Source organism: Phacochoerus africanus, chromosome 5 (assembly GCF_016906955.1).
Source record: "Phacochoerus africanus isolate WHEZ1 chromosome 5, ROS_Pafr_v1, whole genome shotgun sequence".
Lineage (NCBI taxonomy): Eukaryota > Metazoa > Chordata > Mammalia > Artiodactyla > Suidae > Phacochoerus > Phacochoerus africanus.
The window spans coordinates 18,655,798-18,678,478 of record NC_062548.1 but is presented as its reverse complement, the minus strand read 5'-3'; the positions used below and the strand labels follow the sequence as shown (position 1 = coordinate 18,678,478).

Sequence of the window (22,681 nt, the reverse complement as noted above, 5' to 3'; positions counted from 1 at the left end):
CGCCTGCCGCTCCCGGAAAGCCCTATCTCTGATTTGGTGGCTGCTGTTCCCCCGGGGCCTGCCTTTGTTGGGACTCAGACCCAGGGTTGGGGCTTGGAAGCCCCGGGGTTGTGGGGTGGGAGCAGGGCTGGCACGACACACCGAGAGCAGGAGCATCCTACAGACTGAGAAATGGCTTCGATGAAGTGAGAAGTGACAGCAACAAGAATTTGGGGCTGAAGGGACCAGCACAACCAATGAGACATTTGTGGCAGCCTGTGCCGCTGGCTTCAGCCTCACGGAGGGTGTGCCGGCCCCTCATCCTCAAACAGGCCCCCTCAGAGGGGGAAACCAGGGCCCTAGGGGTGGCAGGAGGGAGGAGAGCCAGACCTTTTCCCCGTAGCTCTGAAGGCACCCTGCTCAGAGCAGAAGAAACCTCTTGAAAACCTGGGGGAAATCTAGGAACCTCCCAAGGTCCAGGTTTTCTGGGCTTCGGATTTTTACAGCCTTTATGTCTTTCCTTCCTCCACACAAGACATGATTGTCCCCATTTCACAGAAGAGGAAAAAAAGGTGTGAGAAGTGAGGCAGTGGCTTCAGGCCCTGCCATCATTACTTAAATGTAACACATTGGTGTATGGAAGCCTTTTATTATACGGCAATGTGGGGACACCTCAAAGTGAAACATCAGGCTTTCTGCCCTCAAGAAGTTTGGTGTGTGTGAGAGAAACACAAAGGAATTATAGGAAAACGTCAAAAGGGCTAAATGTCCAGAGATATGAGGGAGCAAGAGAAGGAACAAACCCTCAGGGAAAGGTAAAGGGGACACAGCTCCTGTGGGCCTGCATCTGGGCTTTGGAGCTGTGGGCTTGGCCTCTGCTCCCTTATCAGCACTGTGTCTCCTTCTCGAGGCCTATCACCATCTAATCCCTGGCTCCCATCACTGTTGACAACTCCCTCTCACCTTAGGGCCTCTGGCTTCCCCTTGTTCTCGAAGCAGTCACCTGCATTACCTGGACACAATTTGCCTCTCCTGCACACACAGGCATGCAGGTCAGCTCCACCAGGGCAGGGGCTTGGCCGTGCCTAGAACAGGGACTGGAAGGGAGCAGGTGCTCAGTGTGTGGAACAAAGCTGTCTTGCCTCAGGTGTTTCTAGATTAAGTCCTGAGGCCCCAGGAGATGGGACAAAGTTGGGCAAAGGCACCACTGCTGGGCTCCAACTACACAATCACATTTGCCCACAGACCCCCCCCCACCCAAGACACAGGTGAGGAGGAGGCCAACTGGGGATCAGAGAGGCTTATGGGCACATCCTGAAACCCTCTCTTGCTCTCCCAGGGCTACAGAAAGCTGATCTGGACCTGGGTCAACGGACAGTGAAAGGTGAATTTGGCCTACAAGGCTTGGGGGCTTCTTTAAACTGAGTTAATTTGCCACATTTAAAAATCAGTACAAGGAGTCCCAGTCATGGCTCAGTGACTAACAAACCCAACAAGTGTCCATGAGAACACAGGTTCAATCTCTGGCCTTGCTAAGTGGGTTGAGGATCCAGCATTGCCATGAGCTGTGGTGTGGGTCGCAGACGTGGCTCGGATCTGGTGCTGCTGTGGCCTGGCAGCCATGGCTCCAATTCAACCCTTGGCTTGGGAACCTCCATATGCTACCCATATGGCTGTAGAAAAGACCAAAAAAAAAAAAAAATCAGTACATTTCCTAGTAAAAATACAAATCATGGAAAATCCAAAGTTGTGGCAAAGACCCAATGGGTAAGAGAGCCAGGAAACCTTGTCCTGAGTACCTGGGAGACCTTCTACTCCCCTGTTCTACGGAGGGGAGTGCACTGAGGGCAGGATGCAAGGACAGAGGAGGTGAAGCCAGAGGAAGGCACTCTCTCCTCACTCCTTGTCACAAGGACAGCTGAGGATTTGGAACTGACCCCCTGACCACAGGGTGTGGGTAATTTTTGAGGAAGAGACTTTAAAAGGAAGAACTTGATGGAATCCTCAGGGAACCAGTCAACCTAGCAGTTCCTGTGTCTGAAAGCTCAGACTTCCTAAGATGAAAAGGACCTCCCAGGTCCCCAGAGCCAGCTCTCATCTCACAGTTGAAGACCTCATTCCTGAAGAGAAGCTCAATGCTATTACATTTTCATAGGTGTACAACAGTCATCACAACCAAATTTTATAGCATTTCCTGCCCAAACCATCTGTGCCTCCCCCCACCCCAACCTGTCTCATTTGGAACTTATTTTCCTTGTGTAAAAACAAAGTTACTGAAGACCACATGTCATTAGGAGTGAGTAAAATTAACATACTTAAGTGAATGTATATATATACACACATATAAATACATGCAAAAATAAAAGGAAACCTGTATTAAGGTATAGTGTGAAATAACTCTAGTCACTAACCTTTCAGGGCCTCGGTTCCCTCATCTGCAAAATGACAGGGTCAACCCAGTGCTCTCCACCCACAAGAGGTAGACTCCATGCCTAACTTCTGTGTACATCTCAACTATTGTGGGGCACTCACATAGGTGCCTGGAAACAGTAGTTACTTCTGAGGAGCAGAACTGAGGATCTGGAGACTTGACTTCAGTAACCACTTGTCCTGTTACATGATTTCTAATTTACAAAGGAGAAACTTTTAAAATGGTAACTGTTTAGAGCACTGGGAAGACAATGAACCAACAACAAAAAAATTTTTTCTGTTTAAGCTGGGGAAAAATACAGAAAGGAAATACAATAAAACACAAACACAGCTGAACTAAGGATTTCCCACTGGGGCACAGAGAAAGCAAGTCTAAAATCCCTGGAGGATACAGGTTATGTATGATCCTGGCCTCACTCAGTGGGGGGTGGAGGATCCAGCATTGCCAGGAGCTGTTGTGTAGGTTGAAGATGCAGCTTGGATCCCAAGCAGCTGTGGTATATAGAGGCCTGCATCCAGCTCCACTTCAACCCTCAGGAACCTCCATATGCCATAGAGACAGCCTAAAAACAAAACAAAACAAAAGCTGAACAAAGAAGGGCTAGGTGAAAAATACACTTGATTTTACTTTTAAAAGCTTCATAATACCACTACTTTTCATTTAAGCTTTTTAGGGCTACACCCACAGCCTATGGAGGTTCCCAGGGTAGGGGTCTTCTATTGAAAGTTATACAGCTGCCAGGCCTATTCCCCAGCCACACCAGATCCAAGCTGCATCTGCAACCTACACCACAGCTCATGGCAATGCAAGATCCCTAATCCACTGAGCAAGGCCAGGGATTGAACCCAAAAAACCTCATGATTCCTAGTCATATTCACTTTCCCCTGAGCCATGATGGGAACTCCATTTTTTACTGTTTAAACAACACCAGAGTTGTCAGGTACTACAAAATTCCTTCTGATCTCCTAGTAATTACCACTTTCTCTCTAGGAGGGCTTAGAACTTGACCTTTATAAGGGTTATTAATCACTTGACTAACAATGACTCCTAACTGCTAAAAAGCCTCTTGTTTTGTGGATTTGCTTATTTCCTCATACAAGAAATAGTTCATAAGAAAAAGCAAAGCTATACAGCCTTTTCCTAAAATTCATGGCCACAGGTATTAACACACTGTTTTCTTCATTGCTTTCTCTCTCCTGCAGCCATAGAACATGGATGTGCCCCAATCAGACTCAATCTGAGCTGCCAAAACAGCAACACCAGATCCTTAACCCCCTGGCCACAGCAGGAACTCCTATGGTTGTACGTCTTGCTTGGTTTCAAACAGGACTTGAGCCATACCCAACAGGTGCTTGGCATCTAGTAAGAGACTCATATCTGCTAAACACAGGTTATACACTTGCTGAGCTTTCTAGAGGTCCAAGCAAACATTGACTACATCGTTCATGCGAGGCTTGGGTGAAAGTCCTGTCCAATCGCCTCATGACATTTTCATGAGGTGGGTAGGTAGATACACAGTATCTCCCCCTTTCTCATAAGTCTGGGGCCTACAGCGGCATGTGGACACTCCCGGGCAAGAGAGCAAATCCAAGCCAGTGCCTCAGCAATACCAGATCCTTAACCCCCTGCACCATAGTGAGAACGCTTCGTTTTTAACATCTTTTGTGCCAGGCATTTTCCATGAGTTCCTTCAGTTTTTCCTATAACCCTGGCACATATAGCTACCACACTGCCTTCTTTACACTGAAGTAGAAACTCAAATACATGAAGTACCTTAACTCAAGGTCACCCTGTTAGGTAAGAGCTGTGATTTAATGCAGTCTGGTAGATCCCACCATCCTTAGTATTTCTTATACCATTGTCATCATACTCACAGGTCAATTTGATAGCCTGCTTTAAAATTCAGCTGAGTCAAAACCTCAGGATTCCAGGCCTTTGTTACTTTTTTGTCATCTTTGCCTTTCCTAGGGCCACTCCCATGGCACACAGCTGTAAGCCACCAGCCTACACCAGAGCCACAGCAACAACCTACCACCACAGCTCACAGCAACACCAGAGCCTTAAACCACCAAACAAGGCCAGGGATCAAACCCACAACCACATAGTTCCTAGTCCAACTCATTAACCACACAACAGGAACTCCTGGTTTGTGTTCTTAATATCCCCCCCTTTTTTAATTGTAACTTCCTGTCTGTCTACCAGCTTTTGTCCTTCCCTTCCAGGGAGTCAGAAGGTTTGGACCTCACTGGCAAATTTTGTCCTTTTCCAAGTCAGATCACATGATGTGAACTTAGGTCAAAGCATTGTGATGTTTCAAAACTTCACACCTGCAAAGTCAGGTTTCTTTTTCTCTCTTGCCCATGTGTTGGTTAGAAAACAAACCTCAGAAGGCAAACAAAAACAAGCATGGCAAACTTTAGCCCAAGAAGTTATCAAACATACATCATTTGACTAACACCCTTTTTCTCCCCCTCTTTTTTAGAGCCACACCTGGGCATATGGAGGTTCCCAGGCTAGAGGTCAAATCAGAGCTGTAGCCACCAGCCTATGCCACAGCAGATCCAAGCCACAGCTGCAACCTACACCACAGCTCATCATAACACCAGATCCTTAACCCACTGAGCAAGGCCAGGGATCAAACCCACAACAACCTCATGGTTCCTAGCCAGATTCATTAACCACTGAGCCATAGCAAGCACGCCCATCACTGTGCGGTTTAATGCTTTAAAAGTTTGGAAGACCCAGAAAACTTTAAAAGGCAGCGCAGAGAAGAGGCTTATACTGTGGAATCACAGAGCCTTGCATTCAAATTAGAGGCTGACATATTGCTCAGTTATCTATAGGATAGGAAGAATAAATCTCCCTTCACAGACAGAGATAAGGTCTGTAAGGACCAGAGCAAGAAGCCCCTCCCCATCACCTCTACCATGTTTATGTTACAACACCAACATGCTATCAACAGCCCTTATTTATTTCATCTTTTTAGGGCCACGCCTGTGGTGTATGGAAGTACCCAGGCTACGGGTCTAATCTGAACTGTAGCTGCTGTTTTACACCACAGTCACAGCAACTCCAGGCCCCAGCCACTACCGTACTTCTACACCACAGCCCACACCAACAAGCCAGATCCTTAACCTAACCGAGTGAAGTCTGGGACCAAACTCGCAACTTCATAGATCCTAGTTGGGTTCATGACACACTGAGCCATCACAGGTCCTTCCAACAGGCCTTTAAGTGGTAGCAGTAAACGTAATAACGATGTTAATGCGCATTTATTGAGCACGTATTGTGTCAAACACTCTTACGTGCTTACGGGTGGGTATTCATTAAATCCTTATAACCAGCCTTTGAACCGAAAGTCGTTGTGACTGCAAATAAGCCAAAGCTGGGATAGCAACCCAGCCACTGGGACTCCAGCCTCCCGATCTGTGCACCAGAATCCTCGAAACGCTCCCCCACGCGAGCGTCAGACAACTCGGCTCTTTTCGGGAAAGCCAGGGAACCGAGTTCTACAGCTGTCACTTCCCCTGCCGGGGCCGAAAGGGTTATTCCCACTGAGACGCCCGCACACCCCAGGCTCCTAGAGCGGCCGCCCCAGGGGCGGGAGGAAAACGCGTTTCCGGCGGGTGTCGGGCTCGGGAATCGGCGGGTTGGCTCCGGGGTGCGGCGCTCGGGGCTACCCCTTGGCCAGGGCCTTCCCGCGGAGGACAGGCGCTCCAGAAAGAGAAGGGGACTGTGAATGGGGAGGAGAAGCCGGCGGCGCAGACCACGGTCCCCGGGGCGGTGCGGGGGCGCCTGTGAACTTAGCCGCCCCGGAGGCTCGTGCCGTGAGGCGCGAGGCTGGCGGCCGTTTCTCCTGGAAGGGCCAGCAGCCCGGCCCTCGCCGTCCCCTCTCTGAGGCCTCCGTCCTTCCAGAGCCCCGGGTAAGAAACCGCTCCCTCTTTCCCCCCACGCTTCCAAGTGCCAGCGCGTCCGCCTCCGCCTCCGTCTCCTTCTTGAGCCCCGCAAGTTGCCCTGAAGAGCCGGTGACTCTAACCGTAGGCAACTGGTTTAGAAAATCCGTTTGTAAACGGCCTTGCTCCAGAGCCTCAGGAAGCCGGGAGCGGGGCTAGGGCCGCGGAGCGCTGGTTAGGCCCGCGAGCTCATTCCCGGGTCAGCGTTAGGGTGAAGGCAGGCGGACTTTGCCGAAGTCTGCAGGCCTGAAACCGACCTGGTTGGCCTTCCTCTCTCCGGCGGCAGGAGAGCGGGTTCACTCTTAGCTGGATCCTGCTTATCTTTTCTCCTGCCTCACCCTTCTGCTTCCCCCATCCTACCATCTTTTAGTTTTTGTCTCTCTCTTTTTGTTTGTTTTGCTCCAACCTATTTTCCAGTCCCACTGCCACCATCTTTCAGCTTTCAACTTTCTGTGTCGAAAACCTGTATTATCGGAGTTCCTGTCATGTCTCAGTGGTTAACGAATCTGACTAGCCTCCATGAGGACAAAGGCTCGATCCCTGGCCTCAGTGGGTTAAGGATCTGTCATTGCGTGCACTGTGGTGTAAGTCGAAGATGCGGCTCAGATCCTGTGTTGCTGTGGCTGTGGTGTAGGCCGGCAGCTACAGCTCCAATTCGACCCCTAACCTCAGAACCTCCATATGCCTTGGGTGAGGCCAAAAAAAAAGAAACCTGTATTATTGCAGTAATTGGCAATCCTAGCTGCTTCCACTGTTATTTCATATGCCACCCCCCTTCACTTTACCCCGTAGGTCCCCAAACTCTTGTATCAAGCCACTCCCATGTTCAAAAAAACTTTTAGTCTGTACAACCACAGCTTGTCTATAGACTCAAGTCAGGCCTCCATAAGCATGGCGTTCAAGGCCATTTGAAACTTTGCTTCAGCTCATCTTTCTAACCTGATCTTGCTTAGTCCCCTAAATAAAGGAAATGGAAAACGTGACAAATGGAAAACGTGTTTCAACTAGTAGGCAGAATTTTTTTTTTTTTTTTTTGCTTTTTAGGGCCACGCTCGATGCATATGGATGTTCCTAGGGGTTGAATTGCAGCTGTAACTGCCGTCCTGCACCACAGCCACAGCAACGCTGGATCCTTAACCCACTGAGCGAAGCTGGGGATCGAACCCGAAACCTCATGGTTCCTAGTCGGATTCGTTTCCATTGTGCCACAACGGGAACTCTGGCAGAATTTTCAAAAATTCAAATTGATGTCCACTTTTAACATTGGGACATTTCATTAGAAAAAACCCAACAACTCAGATTTCCAGCTTTTGATTCGTCAGTAGAGCTGGAAACAACCTGGGTTCTTGCACCCAGCATCTGGTTTGAACTGAGCAGCGGCTGCCTCCTTTTATTACTTTATTTTATTTTATTTATTTATTTTTTGCCTTTTCTAGGGCCGCTTCCGCAGCATATGGAGGTTCCCAGGCTAGGGGTCGAATCAGAGCTGGAGCTGCCGGCGTATGCCACAGCCACAGCAATGCAGGATCTGAGCCATGTCTGCGACCTACACCACAGCTCACGGCAATGCCGGATCCTCAACCCACTGAGCAAGGCCAGGGATTGAACCTGAAACCTCATGGTTCCTGGTCGGATTTGTTAACCGCTGAGCCACGACGGGCACTCCGGCTGCCTCCTTTCACACAGGGCTGAATTTCCCCATTCACCCTAAGTTCAGTCCATTCCCAAGTCCTCCCTGTCTCTGAGCCTGAGGATCAGCTGCTTGTGTCTGCACTCACGTTTTTCCTAGAATAGAGAAGTAAGTTCTTGGTTCCTAGGTCTCCATCCAAAAGTATTCAGTTGGAAAGTAAACCCAGAGGGATGTGTGTAAAGGCCACAGAGAGGAAAAGCTCCCAGCCTCCCTCACACTTTTCTTTCTCGGACCCCATATCCATTTGAATTTTCCACTCGCCTTACAGGAACCCTCACAAACAGCTGGATTCATTGCTTCACAGTCTCTCAAAGTAACCTGAGGACCATAACTTGGCGTGTTTTTTTTTTTTTTTTAGGGCCGTATCCATGGCACATGGAGGTTCCCAGGCCAGGGTTCGAATCCGAGCTGTAGCTGCCAGCCTACACCACAGCCACAGCAATGCAAGATCCAAACCCTGTCTGCGGCCTACACCACAGCTCACGGCAATGCTGGATCCTTAACCCACTGAGAAAGGCCAGGGATTGTATCTGCATCCTCCTGGATGCTAGTCAGATTCATTAACCACTGAGCCATGACGGGGGGAACTCCGGGGTATTTTCTAGTAAATGCTTTTTGGCAACGTCTACAGCTAGTTCTATTCTGTGAAACCTTCCCTGAAAACCCGGCATCCAACCCACTCCAGCCATCTCATCAGCATTTCAAGAGGCCAGGCTTCAGTTTAGATGAATATGACCAAACTACTATCATTTCTCCCACCTTTGGATTTCTGTGGCTGTGCCTGAATCAATAAACTTTTTTGTTGTTGTTTTTGCTTTTTAGGGCTGCACCTGTGGCACATGGAGGTTCCCAGGCTGGGGGCTGAATTGAAGCTACAGCTATTGGCCTACACCACAGCCACAGCCATGCAGGATCCGGGTCGTACCTTCAATCTCCACCAACAGCTCACAACAATGCCAGATCTTTAACCCACTGAGCGAGGCCAGGGATCGAGCCCGAAACCTCCTGGTTCCTAGTTGGATTTGTTTCCGCTGCACCGTGACGGGAACTCCCTTATCAAACATCTTGTACATGGTAGACAGTCAGTAATAATTATCAGCTGGTAAATGGCCCAGTCGCACATGTCTCATCCCCCTCGTTGGACTGTAAGATCTTTCAGGACGAGGTTCAAGTTGGATGTCTCTCCGCACTGCCCAGCAACCATTACCATGTCTGGCACATGGCAGACATGTGGCGGCTGAGGAAGTAGGTACCATAAGGAGGCACCCCAGACGAGCAAGAGGTTGAGAATCTCCGTCCAGTTCCATGGCTGGAAGCAGCAGCCCCAGCTCCACCTAGCCCCAGAGGTGCAGAGGGACAGAGAGACAGCCCCAGAGAAGAGAGCACAGAGGCTTACTTGGTCCTGGAAGCCAGGAGCACTTCTCAGACCCCCCGACCTCCACTCAGGGTTCGGCCCGGTCTACAGCCAGCACCGAGCTGTATCCACGCGACCTGGTGGGTGAAACCCAGCTTGATTCTGATTCTGAATTCCAAGCTCTAGAGTAACAACAATGGGTAACGTGTACGCGGTGCCTTCTGAGCCAAGCACTGCCCAGTGCTTCCCACCCATGGCCTTCCAGCCTTGCCAGCGCTGTGGAGTCAACACTGTGGAAATCTCCTCTTTACAGAGAGAAGGCTGGGGTTCCAGTGGCTGAGGAGCTCACCTAAGGCCACCTAGTCACCGGCGAGCCAGGAGCTAAGTTGATTGCCGGGCTCTGGAGCGTAGCTCGGTGCTCCTTCTAAACATCTGCGGTTTAATAACCACGGGACCTCACACGTAAGAATAATTAAGATAGGGAGTTCCCTTGGGGTGCAGCGGGTTAAGGAGCCAGCATTGTCGATGAAAAACAATCTTGTTATGTGTATTTATTTTACATTTTTTATTAAAGCATAGTTGATTTACAATATTCCTTCAGTTACCACTGTACAGCAAAGTGACCCGCCACCCATACACATGCCCTTTTTCTTTTTTTTCCCACCAGGTTCTTACCCAAGAGACTGGATACCGTTTCCTGTGGGATACAGCAGAACCCCATCACCCAGCCGTTCTATTTTTTTTTATTAATTATTTTTTGTCTTTTTGTATTTTCTAGGGCCACACCCGTGGCACATGGAGGTTCCCAGGCTAGGGGTGGAATCGGAGCTGTAGCTGCCAGCCTACACCACAGCCACAGCAACACGGGATCCTTAACCTACTGAGGGAGGCCAAGGATCGAACCGGAAACCTCATGGTTCTTAGTCGGATTTGTTTCCACTGCTCCACAATGGGGACTCCCGCTTGGCTTTTTGAACTGGGGAGTCATTAGAGGGTTTCTAGCAGAGGAGTGATGTCACGTGACTTATATTTAAGCAAACACTTTTTTTTCTTTGTCTTTTCTAGGACCGCATCGGCGGCATGTGGAAGTTCCCAGGTTAGGGGGCTAATCGGAGGGTTCGAATTGGAGCTGTAGCCGCCGGCCTACACCACAGCCACAGCAACACAGGTTCCAAGCTGGGTCTGTGACCTACAGCACAGCTCACAGCAATGCCAGATCCTTAACCCACTGAGCGGGGCCAGGGATCGAACCCACAACCTCATGGTTCCTAGTTGGGTTCGTTAACCACTGAGCCATGATGGGAACTCCCTATTTAAGCAAACACTTCTGACTGCTGTTGGTAACCTATCTGAGGGCAAGGATAGAAGCAGGGAGGTCTGTTAGAAAGGAATTGCAATAATGCGTGTTGGTGTGGAGGAGAGGATGGTAGTTTGGATCAGGGTGGTGGTGGTGGTGGTGCAAGTGGTGAAACGTGGCCAGATTCTACATATGTTTCGAAGATAGAGCCCAAAGGATTTCTTTCTTTTCTTTTTTTTTTCCTTGGCTGACCTGCAGCATATGGAGTTCCCAGGGCAGGCCACCAAGCCTGTTGCGCCACAGTGGGAATTTCCCTAAAGGATTTCTTTCTTTCTTTTTTTTTTTTTTTTCCCTTTCCTAGGGCCACTCCTGCAGCATATGGAGGTTCCCAGGCTAGGGGTCGAATCGGAACTGTAGCCACCGGCCTACACCACAGCCACAGCAACTCAGGATCCGAGCCACATCTGCAACCCACACCACAGCTCACAGCAACGCCAGGTCCTTAACCCATTGAGCAAGGCCAGGGATCAAACCTGCAACCTCAGATTTGTTAACCACTGAGCCACGACGGGAACTCCCCCCAAAGGATTTCTTAAAAGATTGGAGATGGGATATGAGATAAAGATGGGAATTAAGAATCACTCTAGGAGTTCCCATTGTGGCTCAGTGGAAACAAATCTAACTAGCATCCATGAGGACGAAGATTCAATTCCTGGCCTTGCTCATTGGGTTAAGGATCTGGCATTGCTGTGAGTTGTGTGTAGGTCACAGATGCATATTGGACCCCGTGTTGCTGTGGCTGTGGTGTAGGCTGGCAGCTACAGCTCGGATTCGACCCCTGGCCTGGGAACCTCTATATGCCACAGGAGTGGCCCTAGGAAAGGCAAAAAGACAAAAAAAAAAAAAAATCAAGCTGTAATTTAAAGTGGCTGTAGATTGGCTGTGTTTAGGCACTGGTAGAAGCAAATACAAATTCCGCCAGATAAGTTTTCAAGGAGAAAATACTGTTAGAAATATCCAAGGACACAGAGAAATAACAGCAGAAACCAACCTGCAAACATTTCCTATATTGGAATTATCACACCTAAATGATAAAAGATTGGATTATTATGTTTAAAGAAATAAAACATAGACTTGAAAAATATCTGCAAGAAGCAGGAAATAATAGCACCACCAATGACTGAACAGATTTGAAAAGAATGAAATAGAACTTTTAGAAATTAAAAGTACAATAACGGAAATTAAAAACTCAATAGGGAGTTCCCACTGTGGCAAGATAGGATTGTTGGTGTCTTGGAAGCCTTGGGATGCAGGTTCAACCCCTGGCCTGGCACAGTGGATTAAGGGTCCACTGTTGCCACAGCTGCAGCTTAGGCTGTAACTGTGGCTTGGATATGATTCCTGGCCCAGGAACTCCAAAAATAAATAATAATCAATAAATAAAAACTCTATAGAAGGAAATTTCTTCATCTGACAAAAGGCATACACAAAAAATTTACAGCCAAGATCAAACTTAAAGGTGAAATATTCCTTTTTTTTTTTTGGTCTTTTCTAGAGCCACTCCCGCAGCATATGGAGGTTCCCAGGCTAGGGGTCTAATTGGAGCTGTAGCCACCGGCCTACACCAGAACCACAGCAACGCGGGATCCGAGCCTCGTCTGCAACCTACACCACAGCTCACGGCAACGCCGGATCCTTAACCCACTGAGCAAGGCCAGGGATCGAACCCTCAACCTCATGGTTCCTAGTCAGATTCATCAACCACTGAGCCACAACAGGAACCCAGAAATATTCCATATTGATTATGAACAAACCAAAGATGTCTACTTTCAGCATTTTTTTTTTTGGTCTTTTGTCTTTTCTAGGGCTGCACCTGTCGCATATGGAGGTTCCCAGGCTAGGGGTCTAATCGGAGCTGTAGCTGCTGGCCTACGCCAGAGCCACAGCAATACAGGATCCGAGCCGTGTCTGCAACCCACACCACAGCTCACGGCAATGCCGGATCCTCAACCCACTGAGCAAGGCCAGGAATCGAACCTGCAACCTCATGGTTCCTAGTCGCATTTGAAACCACTGAGCCACGACGGGAACTCTCCCAACTGATTTTCAATGAAGATGCAAAAGCAATTCAGTGGTGCTTTCCCAGTAAATAGTGCTGGGGCATTTGGACATCCACAGGCCCCAAACCAGAAAACAAACCACACACAAAAAACAAACCTTTCACAAAAATTAACTCAAAATGAATTATAGACTTAAATGCTAAATGTAAAATCCATAGGGAATTCCCTTCATGGCTCAGCAGAAATGAATTTGACTAGTACCTGTGAGGATGCGGGTTCAATCTCTGGTCTCACTCAGTGGGTGGGGGAATCCCACGTTGCTGTGGCTGTGATGGAGGCTGGCAGCTGTAGCTCTGATTTGACCCCTAGCGTAGGAACCTCTATTTGTCCAAGGTGCGGCTCTAAAAGTAATAATAAAAAAAACAAAAGTAAAAACCATAAAACATTTTTATAAAGCATAGGAGTAAAATCTTCAAACTCTAGGGCAAGAGAGAGTTCTTGGACTTGACACCAAAGCATGATTCATAAAAGGAAAAAATGATATCTTGACCATCAAAAATTTGACTTTTAAAACATAGCTTTGTGCCGTTCCCGTAATGGCTTACCGGGAGTGAATCTGACTGGCATCCATGAGGACACAGGTTCGATCCCTGGCCTCGCTCAGTGGATTAAGGATCTGGCATTACCATGAGCTACGGTGTAGGTCGAAGATGTGGCTCTGATCCTGCGTTGCTGTGGCTGTGGTATAGGCCAGTGGCTATAATTCCGATTCAACCCCAAGCCTGGGAACCTCCATGTGCTGCAGGTGTGGCCCTAAAAAGACAAAAGCCAAAAAAAAAAAGCTTTGTGACCTAATTCGCATACTACACACAATTCACCTTCTTAAAGCATATAGTTCAATAGTGGGGGGGGGGTTGGTATGTAACATTATGACTTTATTTATTTATTTAGTCTTTTTAGGGCCACACCTGCAGCATACGGAGGTTCCCAGGCCAGGGATCGAATCAGAGCTGTAGCCTCTGGCCTACACCACAGCCACAGCAATGCCAGATCCTTAACCCACTGAGCAAGGCCAGGGATCCAGCCCGTGTCCTCATGGATACTAGTCGGGTTCGTTACTGCTGAGCCACAACAGGAACTCCAGACTGGAGCTTACACCATCAGCTCTTCCAGGTCTGGACTCCTCAACCTCCATAATTGCAGGAGCCAATTCCATATAATAAATCTCTTTATGGGAGTTCCCATTGTGGTGCAGTGGAAATGAATCCTTTGGCACAACGAAAGGACAAAAACTGCTGCTGTGTCCTCTCCACACCAGAAGTCCCCCTGTCAGGAGGGAGTAAAGCAGTTTGTTTTGGTCAGATTCTCCCAGAAGCTTAATCTGGGCCAGGGATTAAAGTGCAAGTGATTTATTAAGGAAATGTTCCCAGGAAAAAGCAGTAAAGGGGCGAGGTAGGCAGGGTAGCAGGGGTGTGAGCAGCTCTGGAGTATAAATAGCATCTTAGAGTTTGTCCTGCTTCAGGCCAAGGAGCTGGGCTTTTGTCCATCTCATCAGTCATTGGCTAGGCCCCCTGGGGGGGGCCATGGTGACATGCAAGGGCATGGTCCCACGGGGAAAGTGGCTCCAGTGTCAAGGACAAGCCCCTGAAGATTGCAGGTGGAAGCTATTTGCAGGAAACAGAGAATCCCAGCTCACAGTGCTGGTGAAAGGGACGTGAGGATCTGAGGAGTGGACACAGTGTTCAATGCAACGTCGAGGGGCAGCTGGGTTCTCCCCCTTTCTCCCCTCCCTCCTGCCCCCCCCCGCCCCCGCCGGCAGAGTTGCCAAAACATGGGCTCACCCAGTGATCCTAACATCAAAACCACAGTGTGTCACTGCATTTGCATGCTAGAAAGCTGTCAACTTTTTTTATCCTCCTCCCAGGTTTTTTGGGGGGTTTTTAGCAGGGTTTTTTTGCCTTTTTTTAGGGTCACACCCACGGCATATGGAGGTTCCCAGGCTGGGGTCGAATAGGAGCTACAGCTGCTGGCCTACACCACAGCCACAGCAATGCCAGATCCAAGCCTTGTCTGTGACCTACACTACAGCTCACGGCAATGCCGGATCCTTAACCACTGAGTAAGGCCAGGGATCGAACCCACAACCTCATGGCTCCTAGTCGGACTCATTAACCATTGCGCCACGACGAGAACTCCTCCCCTCCCTGTTTTCCACAATGCCTTCTAACGGTGAAGAAGCACTCCGTTTACCCAAAGCTTCCTGGATAGAGGTTTCTGGAGACCTTTTCTCCCTCCACAGCACAGGCCTCAAAAACCGGGAGGAGTGCCATGGTGGTTCCTTGGGTTAAGGATCTAGCATTGTCACTGCTGTGGTGAGAGTTCAATCCCTGGCCCTGGAACTTCTGCAGGCCATGGTCATGGCAGAAAAAAAAAAAAAAAGAAAGAAAACCAGGAGTGGTTGGCCAGGCAACGTAATAGTGAATTCTGCCATCAGGTAATAGTGAATTCTGCCTTTACTGAATGTTTATCTTATGTCAAGGTAAATGCTTTCCATTCATCACCTCATTTATTGCTTTTTTTTTTTTTTTTTTTTTAGGGCCACACCTGTGGTAGATGGACGTTCCCAGGTTTGGGGTCAAATTAGAGCTGCAGCTGCAGCCTTACACCACAGCTCCAGCAATGCCGGATCCTCAACCCACTGAACACTCGAGGCCAGGGATCGAACATGCAACCTCATGGATGCTAGTCAGATTCGCTTCCACTGAGCTATGATGGGAACGCTCCCATTACTTTTTAACAAGTTTTTTTTTAAAGGTTTACTGCGGGGCCAAGCAAAGACAATGGGCAGCTTGCGCTCAAGACAAACAAACAAAAAAACCACCAAAAAAATCAGACTTGGAGATATCATTATTATCTTCATTTTACAGATTGGGAATCTGAGCAAAGAGATGGTGGACCTGGGGTTTGAATCCCGGCTATCTTCACTCCAGAATGTGAGCCTCAGACTCACTCTAAAAGGTATACTTTACAGTGAAGGGGTGTATTATTACTGTTGTTGTTGTTGTTATTTTTGCTTTTTAGGGCCACACCCACAGCATATGGAGGTTCCCAGGCTAGGGGCTGAATCAGAGCTACAGCTGCCGGTCTGCACCACAGCCACAAAAACGCAGGATCTGAGCCCTGTCTGCAACCTACACCACAGCTCACAGCAACACCAGATCCTTAACCCACTGAGCAAGGCCAGGATTGAACCCACCACCTCATAGTTACTAGCTGACTTTCCACTAGTTTCCACTCCACCACAACGGCAACTCCTACTGGAGGGGTTTAATTTCTCATGTGTTAAAAAGAAAGATCCATGCAACCAAATGTTTAGTAGTACAAGGAGAAACATGAGAAACAGTTTTATTAGAAATATTCTAACACATTTTCTGAACAAGTAATCAAAAAATAAATAAGGACATAAAAGATATGAACATATAAATTTTTTACCCTGAACACAGATAGTGTACCTTATTTCAAGTTTCATAGACAGCGACAGAATTCAATAAATATTAAGCTACAGAGAATATTTTGGTACCTTTTGAAAAGTGGAAATTCTAGAAGTCAGTCTTGGATCAAAATGTAATACAACTAACAATAACATAAAACACACCACTTAGAAATTGAAAAACACAAAAAACATCTCAAATTACCCTTAGAACAAGAAGTAAATCAAGCATAAAACAAAGTCGGAGTTCCTTGGTGGCTCAGTGGGTTAAGGATCTGGTGTTGTCACTGCTATGGCTCGAGTTCAATCCCTGGCCCAGGAATTTCCATATGGCCTGGGTGCGGCCGAAAAAAAATTTTTTAAAAGAACAAAAACTCTTTAGAAAATAATAATCACAAAAAAGGATACTTTTAAAGTTATCTGCAGAGGCAAAATTAATAGCATTGGAGTTCCCATTGTGGCTCAGCAGTAACAGACCCAACTGGTATCCATGATGACATGGGTTTGATCTCTGGCCCTGCTCAGTGGGTTAATGATCCAGCATTGCCATGAGCTGTGGTGTAGGCCAGCAACTACAGCCCGGATTCAACCCCTAGCCAGAGAACTTCTATATGCTGCGAGTGCAGCCCTAAAAAAAAAAAAAAAAGGATATAAACAAAAATTAATAGCATTTTAGTGTCAAAAGGAGAAAAATAAAATGAATGAATTAAACATGTAAGTTGAGATTTTGGAAAAGAGTATAAAACACTCCCCAAATGAGAAAGGAAATATCTGAAATAGAAAACAGAAGAAACAGGAGTTCCCGTCGTGGCTCAGTGGTTAGCGAACCCAACTTGCATCCATGAGGATGTGGGTTCGATCCCTGGCCTTGCTCAGTGGGTTAAGGATCCGGCGTTGCCGTGAGCTGTGGTGGAGGCTGCAGACGCGTCTCGAATCTGGCATGGCTGTGGCTGTGGCTGTGGCTGTGGTGTAGGCCTGCGGCTTCAGCTCTCATTAGACCCCTAGGCTGGGAACCTCCCTATGCCTTGGGTGCGGCCTTAGAAAGACAAACACAAAACAGAAAAAGCAAATACCCAGAAGCCTAAGCGTAGGAGAGATGTGCCTTCCCTCCTGTGGGCAGAGCAGCGTGTCGCCATGCTCCACCTGAACAGGGGTCTCCAATATGCGTCCTCAGATGTCCCCCTCTCGCTGTCCCGCTCGGCCTGATAAGCCCGTCTGCTCCCAAGGCCTCGGCTCCATCCAGCCCCTTTACGTCAGCACCACTTGCACACACTGTGCCTCTACGGTGACGTCTACATGTGCCCTTCAGTAAATTCCCTCCCCGTGTGACTCCCTTTCTAGTGGATGCGTGGTCTTCAGGACAGGAATCATGTCCTGATCACGTCTTCTCCTCAGGGCCTGGGATGTCTTGGGTCCTTAATAAACGTTTGCCGAATGAGCAGATGGGCTTAAGCACTGATTCCTGAGGTGCATTTGGCCCCAAGTTGCTTCTGTCCCCAGTGCCCGGCCATGGTCCCCAAGCCAGTGTCCTGAGGCCCGGAATGAATTATTCCAACAGTAAGAGAACTAACAGTGGCGGATCTGTCCAGTGGGATATTTATGCAACTAATAACGACTGTGTTGACAAAGTCAATAAAATATGAGGCCGGGGGGGCTTTGATTTTTTTTCTTCTTCTTCTTTTCCACCGAATAATCAACTGTTACTTTTGTGAAAGGGAAAACAGCCCTCTCTACCCTCAAGGTCCGATTCAAACGCCACCTTGTCGGGGGATCTCTCCTGATTTTTCCAACTAGAAACAACTTTGCCTTTCTGGGGCTTCCAAAGTGTCTGCCCCTCGCACTGGCCTCGTAAAAGGTCTGCCTTGGGTAGTTCATGTCTCCAAACTGGCTGCTGACACCCTCTAGGCAGAACTGCAGGTCCCCTGCCTGTCACCACCCCTGCTAAGGAGGGGATGCTCTGGGGTATTCGTCCAGGAGCAATCCATCTTCCCCTGCGTGTGCGGGGGTGGGGAGGGGACAGCATACACATTTAAATGGGCGGTTGCCTGGGTGACAGAGGCCACGCTGAACTCAAAGTGTGCTGGGGCCGAGGATCGCGGTCCCTAAACAGACTCCTACAAACCTCAGAGACCATGCCCTGCACGCTCACGCCTACCCGGCGCCTGGCTCAAAAGCTTGACCCCCCGCACCCCCTAGCCCCCCTGAAAAAAGTCCCAGAAGCAAGTTGGGTGGCTCCAGCCAAAATGCGGCAGGGAGGTGGGGGTTTGCTGTCACTTTATCTGGGGCTGGGGCATGGAGTTCCCATCATGGCGCAGCGGAAACGAATCCGACTAGGAACCACGAGGCTGTGGGTTCAATCCCTGGTCTCACTCAGTGGGTTAAGGATCCGGCATTGCCGTGAGCTGTGGTGGAGGTCACAGACTGCACTTGGATCTGGCGTGGCTGTGGCTGTGGCTGTGGCCGGCAGCAACAGGTCCGATTCATCCCCTAGCCTGGGAACCTCCATATGCCGCAGGTGCAGTCCTAAAAAGACCAAAAAAAAAAAAAAAAGAGGAGCTGGGGGTGATGTCTTGGTCATCTTTTCTGTCCCCAGACAGACAAGGAGAGGGCATTCCAGGCACAGGGCTCCAATCTCAGTGGCAAGAGGGCAGCTGATTTAGTTTCGAAAGAACCATAGCATTACACAGCCCACCCGAACATCCCCGCTTGGCTCTCAGCGAAATCTAACACTCAGATCTCTCCCTATCACTCACTCTCCTACTCAGAACCCTTAAGCGCTTCCCCAGAGCCTTCCGGACCTGGCCTGACATTCCAGGTTCCATGTGATCTGGCCCCCACAGACCTGGCCATTGCCATCTCCTGCCTCACGGCTCTAGACCCCCAAACAGTGAGCTCCCTCAGGATTTCCCAGCCTGGTCCCTCTCTCGCCTCACTTCACATTTCCCCTTTATACCATTTCATCCAGGACCGTGGATTCAGAAATCGTCTGTGGCACCTCCTCAGTTTTCTTCTGGTCTGGACTTCTCTTGCCAACTCCAGACCAATATAGCCAATTGCCTACTTGACATCTTCCCTTGGATGTCAAAGCAGCTCAAATCCAGCTGTCTAAGCCACCCACTCCCCGCCCTGGCCCCCTTACTCCGCTTGTCTTCCCCATATCAGTACCCGTCTCCACCACCCACCCAGCCACTTCAGTCATTCCTGGCTCCTCCCCCTCTGACAGCTCACGCATCCACACCCACTAAATCCTGCCAATTCTACCACCAAAGTTTCTCCAACATCCATCCATTTTCTCCATCCAATATGTCACTGCTGCAGGGTAAGCCACATCTCCTTGACTATGCAGGAGCTTCCCATAGGGTCCTCCCCCTTCCTCGTCTGTGCCCCTACAATGCATTGGCACACAGTAGAGGGTGGTCGAATACACAAACAGAATCATGCTACCCAGAGTTCCTGTTGTGGCTCAGCAGTTAACGAATCTGACTAGCATCCATGAGGATGCAGGTTTGATCCCTGGCCTCGCTCAGTGGGTTAAGGATCCAGGGTTGCCGTGAGCTGTGGTGTAGGTTGCAGATGCAGCTTGGATCCCATGTTGCTGTGGCTGTGGTGGAGGCCGGCAGCTGTAGCTCCAATTTGACCCCCAGCCTGGGAACCTCCATGTGCCTCAAGTGTGGCCCTAAGAAAAAGCAAAAAAAAAACAAAAAAACAAAAACCCCACAAAGAATCATGCTACCCCACTGAAGTGGGGGGTCAAAGCCAGGCTTCTAGCTTCAAGGGGCTCCCATTGGCCAAATCTGGGGCAATCTGAGCACTCACATAATTAAAATGAATAACTATACAATTATTGGAAAATAATAGAAATCTCAAAGTCCCTACTACTAATAAATATTAAATAAATAGGCAGAAGAAGGTCAAGTGGAGGGTATCCTGGAGTTGACATTGTCATCTTGTAACCATCGTGATAAAGACTGACTTGATTCCGGCAAGAATCATGAAGATATTCAATTTCCTCTATTTAATAATCTAAGGAATGGGATAGCTGCACGGTTGTAAAACGCATCTCTCTGTTCATCCGTTACAAGGGAAAATGCTTAACTAGAGACTGGAGCCATCGGACAAAATTAAAATCACTCAGGAGGAGCAGACAGACATTGGGTGCCTCTTGCTGTCACACTGAGAAGGACACGACCACACGTACGCAGACATCCAGCCAGGAAGGCCTAACCTCTATATGCTAATGAAGACACAGCCGACAGAGCTCAAGGGAGGAACATTCTAGTAAAGGGAAAGTCTGTGCTTTTCCACCAGGTCACTGTCATAAAAGACAAAGGCTGACCACTCCAGATCAGAGGAGACTAAAGAGAAACAACAGTGTACTGCAATACATCATGGCTAGCCTGGATTCTGGACTACAGGGGCAGATACTCCGTAAAGGATATCATTGAGACAATTGGCAAAATGGATGGTAAATTCGATACCAGAGTGCACTGACATTACATCTAGTGAAGTGGAGAACTGTACCGCACTGGGGGAGGAAATATTAAGTATTTCAGGGTAAAGGAACGGGATGTATGCAACTTATTCTCAAATAATTTGGAATAAAAGTCACATGGAGAGAGAGAGAGAGGAAGTAACTTTAAGAGGTGAGGTTGGACGAAAGGACATACGGATGCCCTTTGTATTTTTCTGTAACTTTGAAATTATTTCCAAATAAAAAGCTAAACCAAAAAATCCAGCCTCCTTACCATGGCCCACAAGGCACCTGCCACTGTCCCCAGCCAGCCAGGCCAGGCTTGGCTTGACCACAGGCTCCAGCACACTCAGCTCCATAGACACGAGCTGCCTTCCAGGTTTCCCAACATACCAAGTTCTCGGCCACCTCTGGGCTTTTGTGCGAGTGCACCCATGACCTCTACATGGAATTCTCTTCCCTCAACTCGGTTCTCAGGTATCACGTAATTGTCGTTTTCTCAAAGTGGCCTTTGATGCTCCCAAAGTGGTTTCCCTGGTTCTTTCACAGGACCCTGAACGCTTCCTTCGTGATACTTGTCACGGTTTTATTTGGGGAAGATTGCTTAAGGTCCATCTGCTCTAGTGGCTTGAAAGCCCCCTGAAGCCAGGGATCCAGTCTGTTTCATTCAGCAATGTGTCCTCCACCCCTCGCTCCTAGACCGGACCCACTGCCAGGCACGTCACAGACCACTGATTAAACAACAAATTCCACCCTCCAAGTCCACAGCCACACCAGGGGCAGCTCTCAGAGAACACACCCCACCACCCATCTCTAGCCCCAAGAACTGACTCAAGAGGCTTCGTCTATGAAGGTTTCTGGGGTTCCCCGCCGCTATACCAGTATTTGAATGTAGGGGGCCATGGGAAGGAGGAAGGGGAACTCGGGAGGAGAGGCAGGTTAAGGAGGAGAGGAGGATTTCAGGTGGGAGCCTGGAATGTCAAAGAGGGGCTATCAGGAGGCAGTTGGCTGGATCAGGCTGGTGCTCAGAAGGGCAGGCTGGATTAGAAGGAGAGGCGCCCTGGGGCCGAAGCCTTGGGCATAAAGATCTCTCATAGTCCTGTACAAAAGAAAAAGAGTCCAAGGAGGGGGCCCAGAGGACCTGGACTTAAGGGCTAAGCAGAGGAAAACATCCCTGGAGGCAAAGAGACAGTGTCCAGAAAAGGAGGCGGAGGATCAGGAGGGAGCGGTCACAGAAGGCAAGAGAGGAGGCCACCTTAGGCACTAAATCCCATACACCTGTGTTTCCTTCTTCCTTGTTCAAGCTCAGCATCTGGTACCTGGTGAGTTGAGGCAGCCTGGCGGAGGTGAAGGGCTTGGACTCCATCTGAATCCTGACTCCACGTACACATAGGCTCTGCAACTGTGGGCGGCTGACTCAACTTTCCCAGACTCCTTGGAGTCTCCGCTGCAGAGCAGGTGTCATGCGCGTGTTTCCTTTATGGGCTGCTGTCAGGATTACACAGATCGTCTTTGGAGAGCCTTTCCATGCGTGTTTAGTTCACAGTCTAGGAATGAATGAGCATCATAAGTGCATACACAGCACAGCAGGATGCCCTGGTTCCAGCGAATAGGATTGTTTCTTACGTTCGGCCAATAACAGGGCTTCAGACAACAAAGAGTCCCCCTCACCTCCTTCTGTTACAGGCTCCCTTCGGATTCCATCCCTATGAAACAAACCTGCAGTGGGCAGGCTCTGGTTAATACTGTCCTTTCTCCAAAGCTGCCTCCTGAAAATTGGCTTTCCCCCAAGCGTGCCCCTAGTCGAAGGATGCCAGAATTTGCCTACTGGACTGCAACGAAACCCTGTGTTCCAGACAACCGCGGTGACGTTGCCTCCTCAACACAGCTCCCTCCTGTGGATACAGGCAGGGGTTCTCAGGCTCCTTAGTTGGGAGAAACCACTGCTGTCTGCCA

At 48.9% G+C, this 22,681-nt stretch overlaps 1 long non-coding RNA gene across 1 annotated transcript; it reads left to right on the top strand.

Annotated features, from left to right (window-relative positions):
- Positions 1–6,037: 6,037 nt before the first annotated feature.
- On the top strand, positions 6,038–21,638 carry LOC125127287 (uncharacterized). Its single transcript, XR_007134908.1, has 3 exons — positions 6,038–6,333; positions 15,692–15,782; positions 20,155–21,638. It is a non-coding gene; the product is annotated as an uncharacterized LOC125127287 (long non-coding RNA).
- The last annotated feature ends 1,043 nt before the right edge of the window (positions 21,639–22,681 follow it).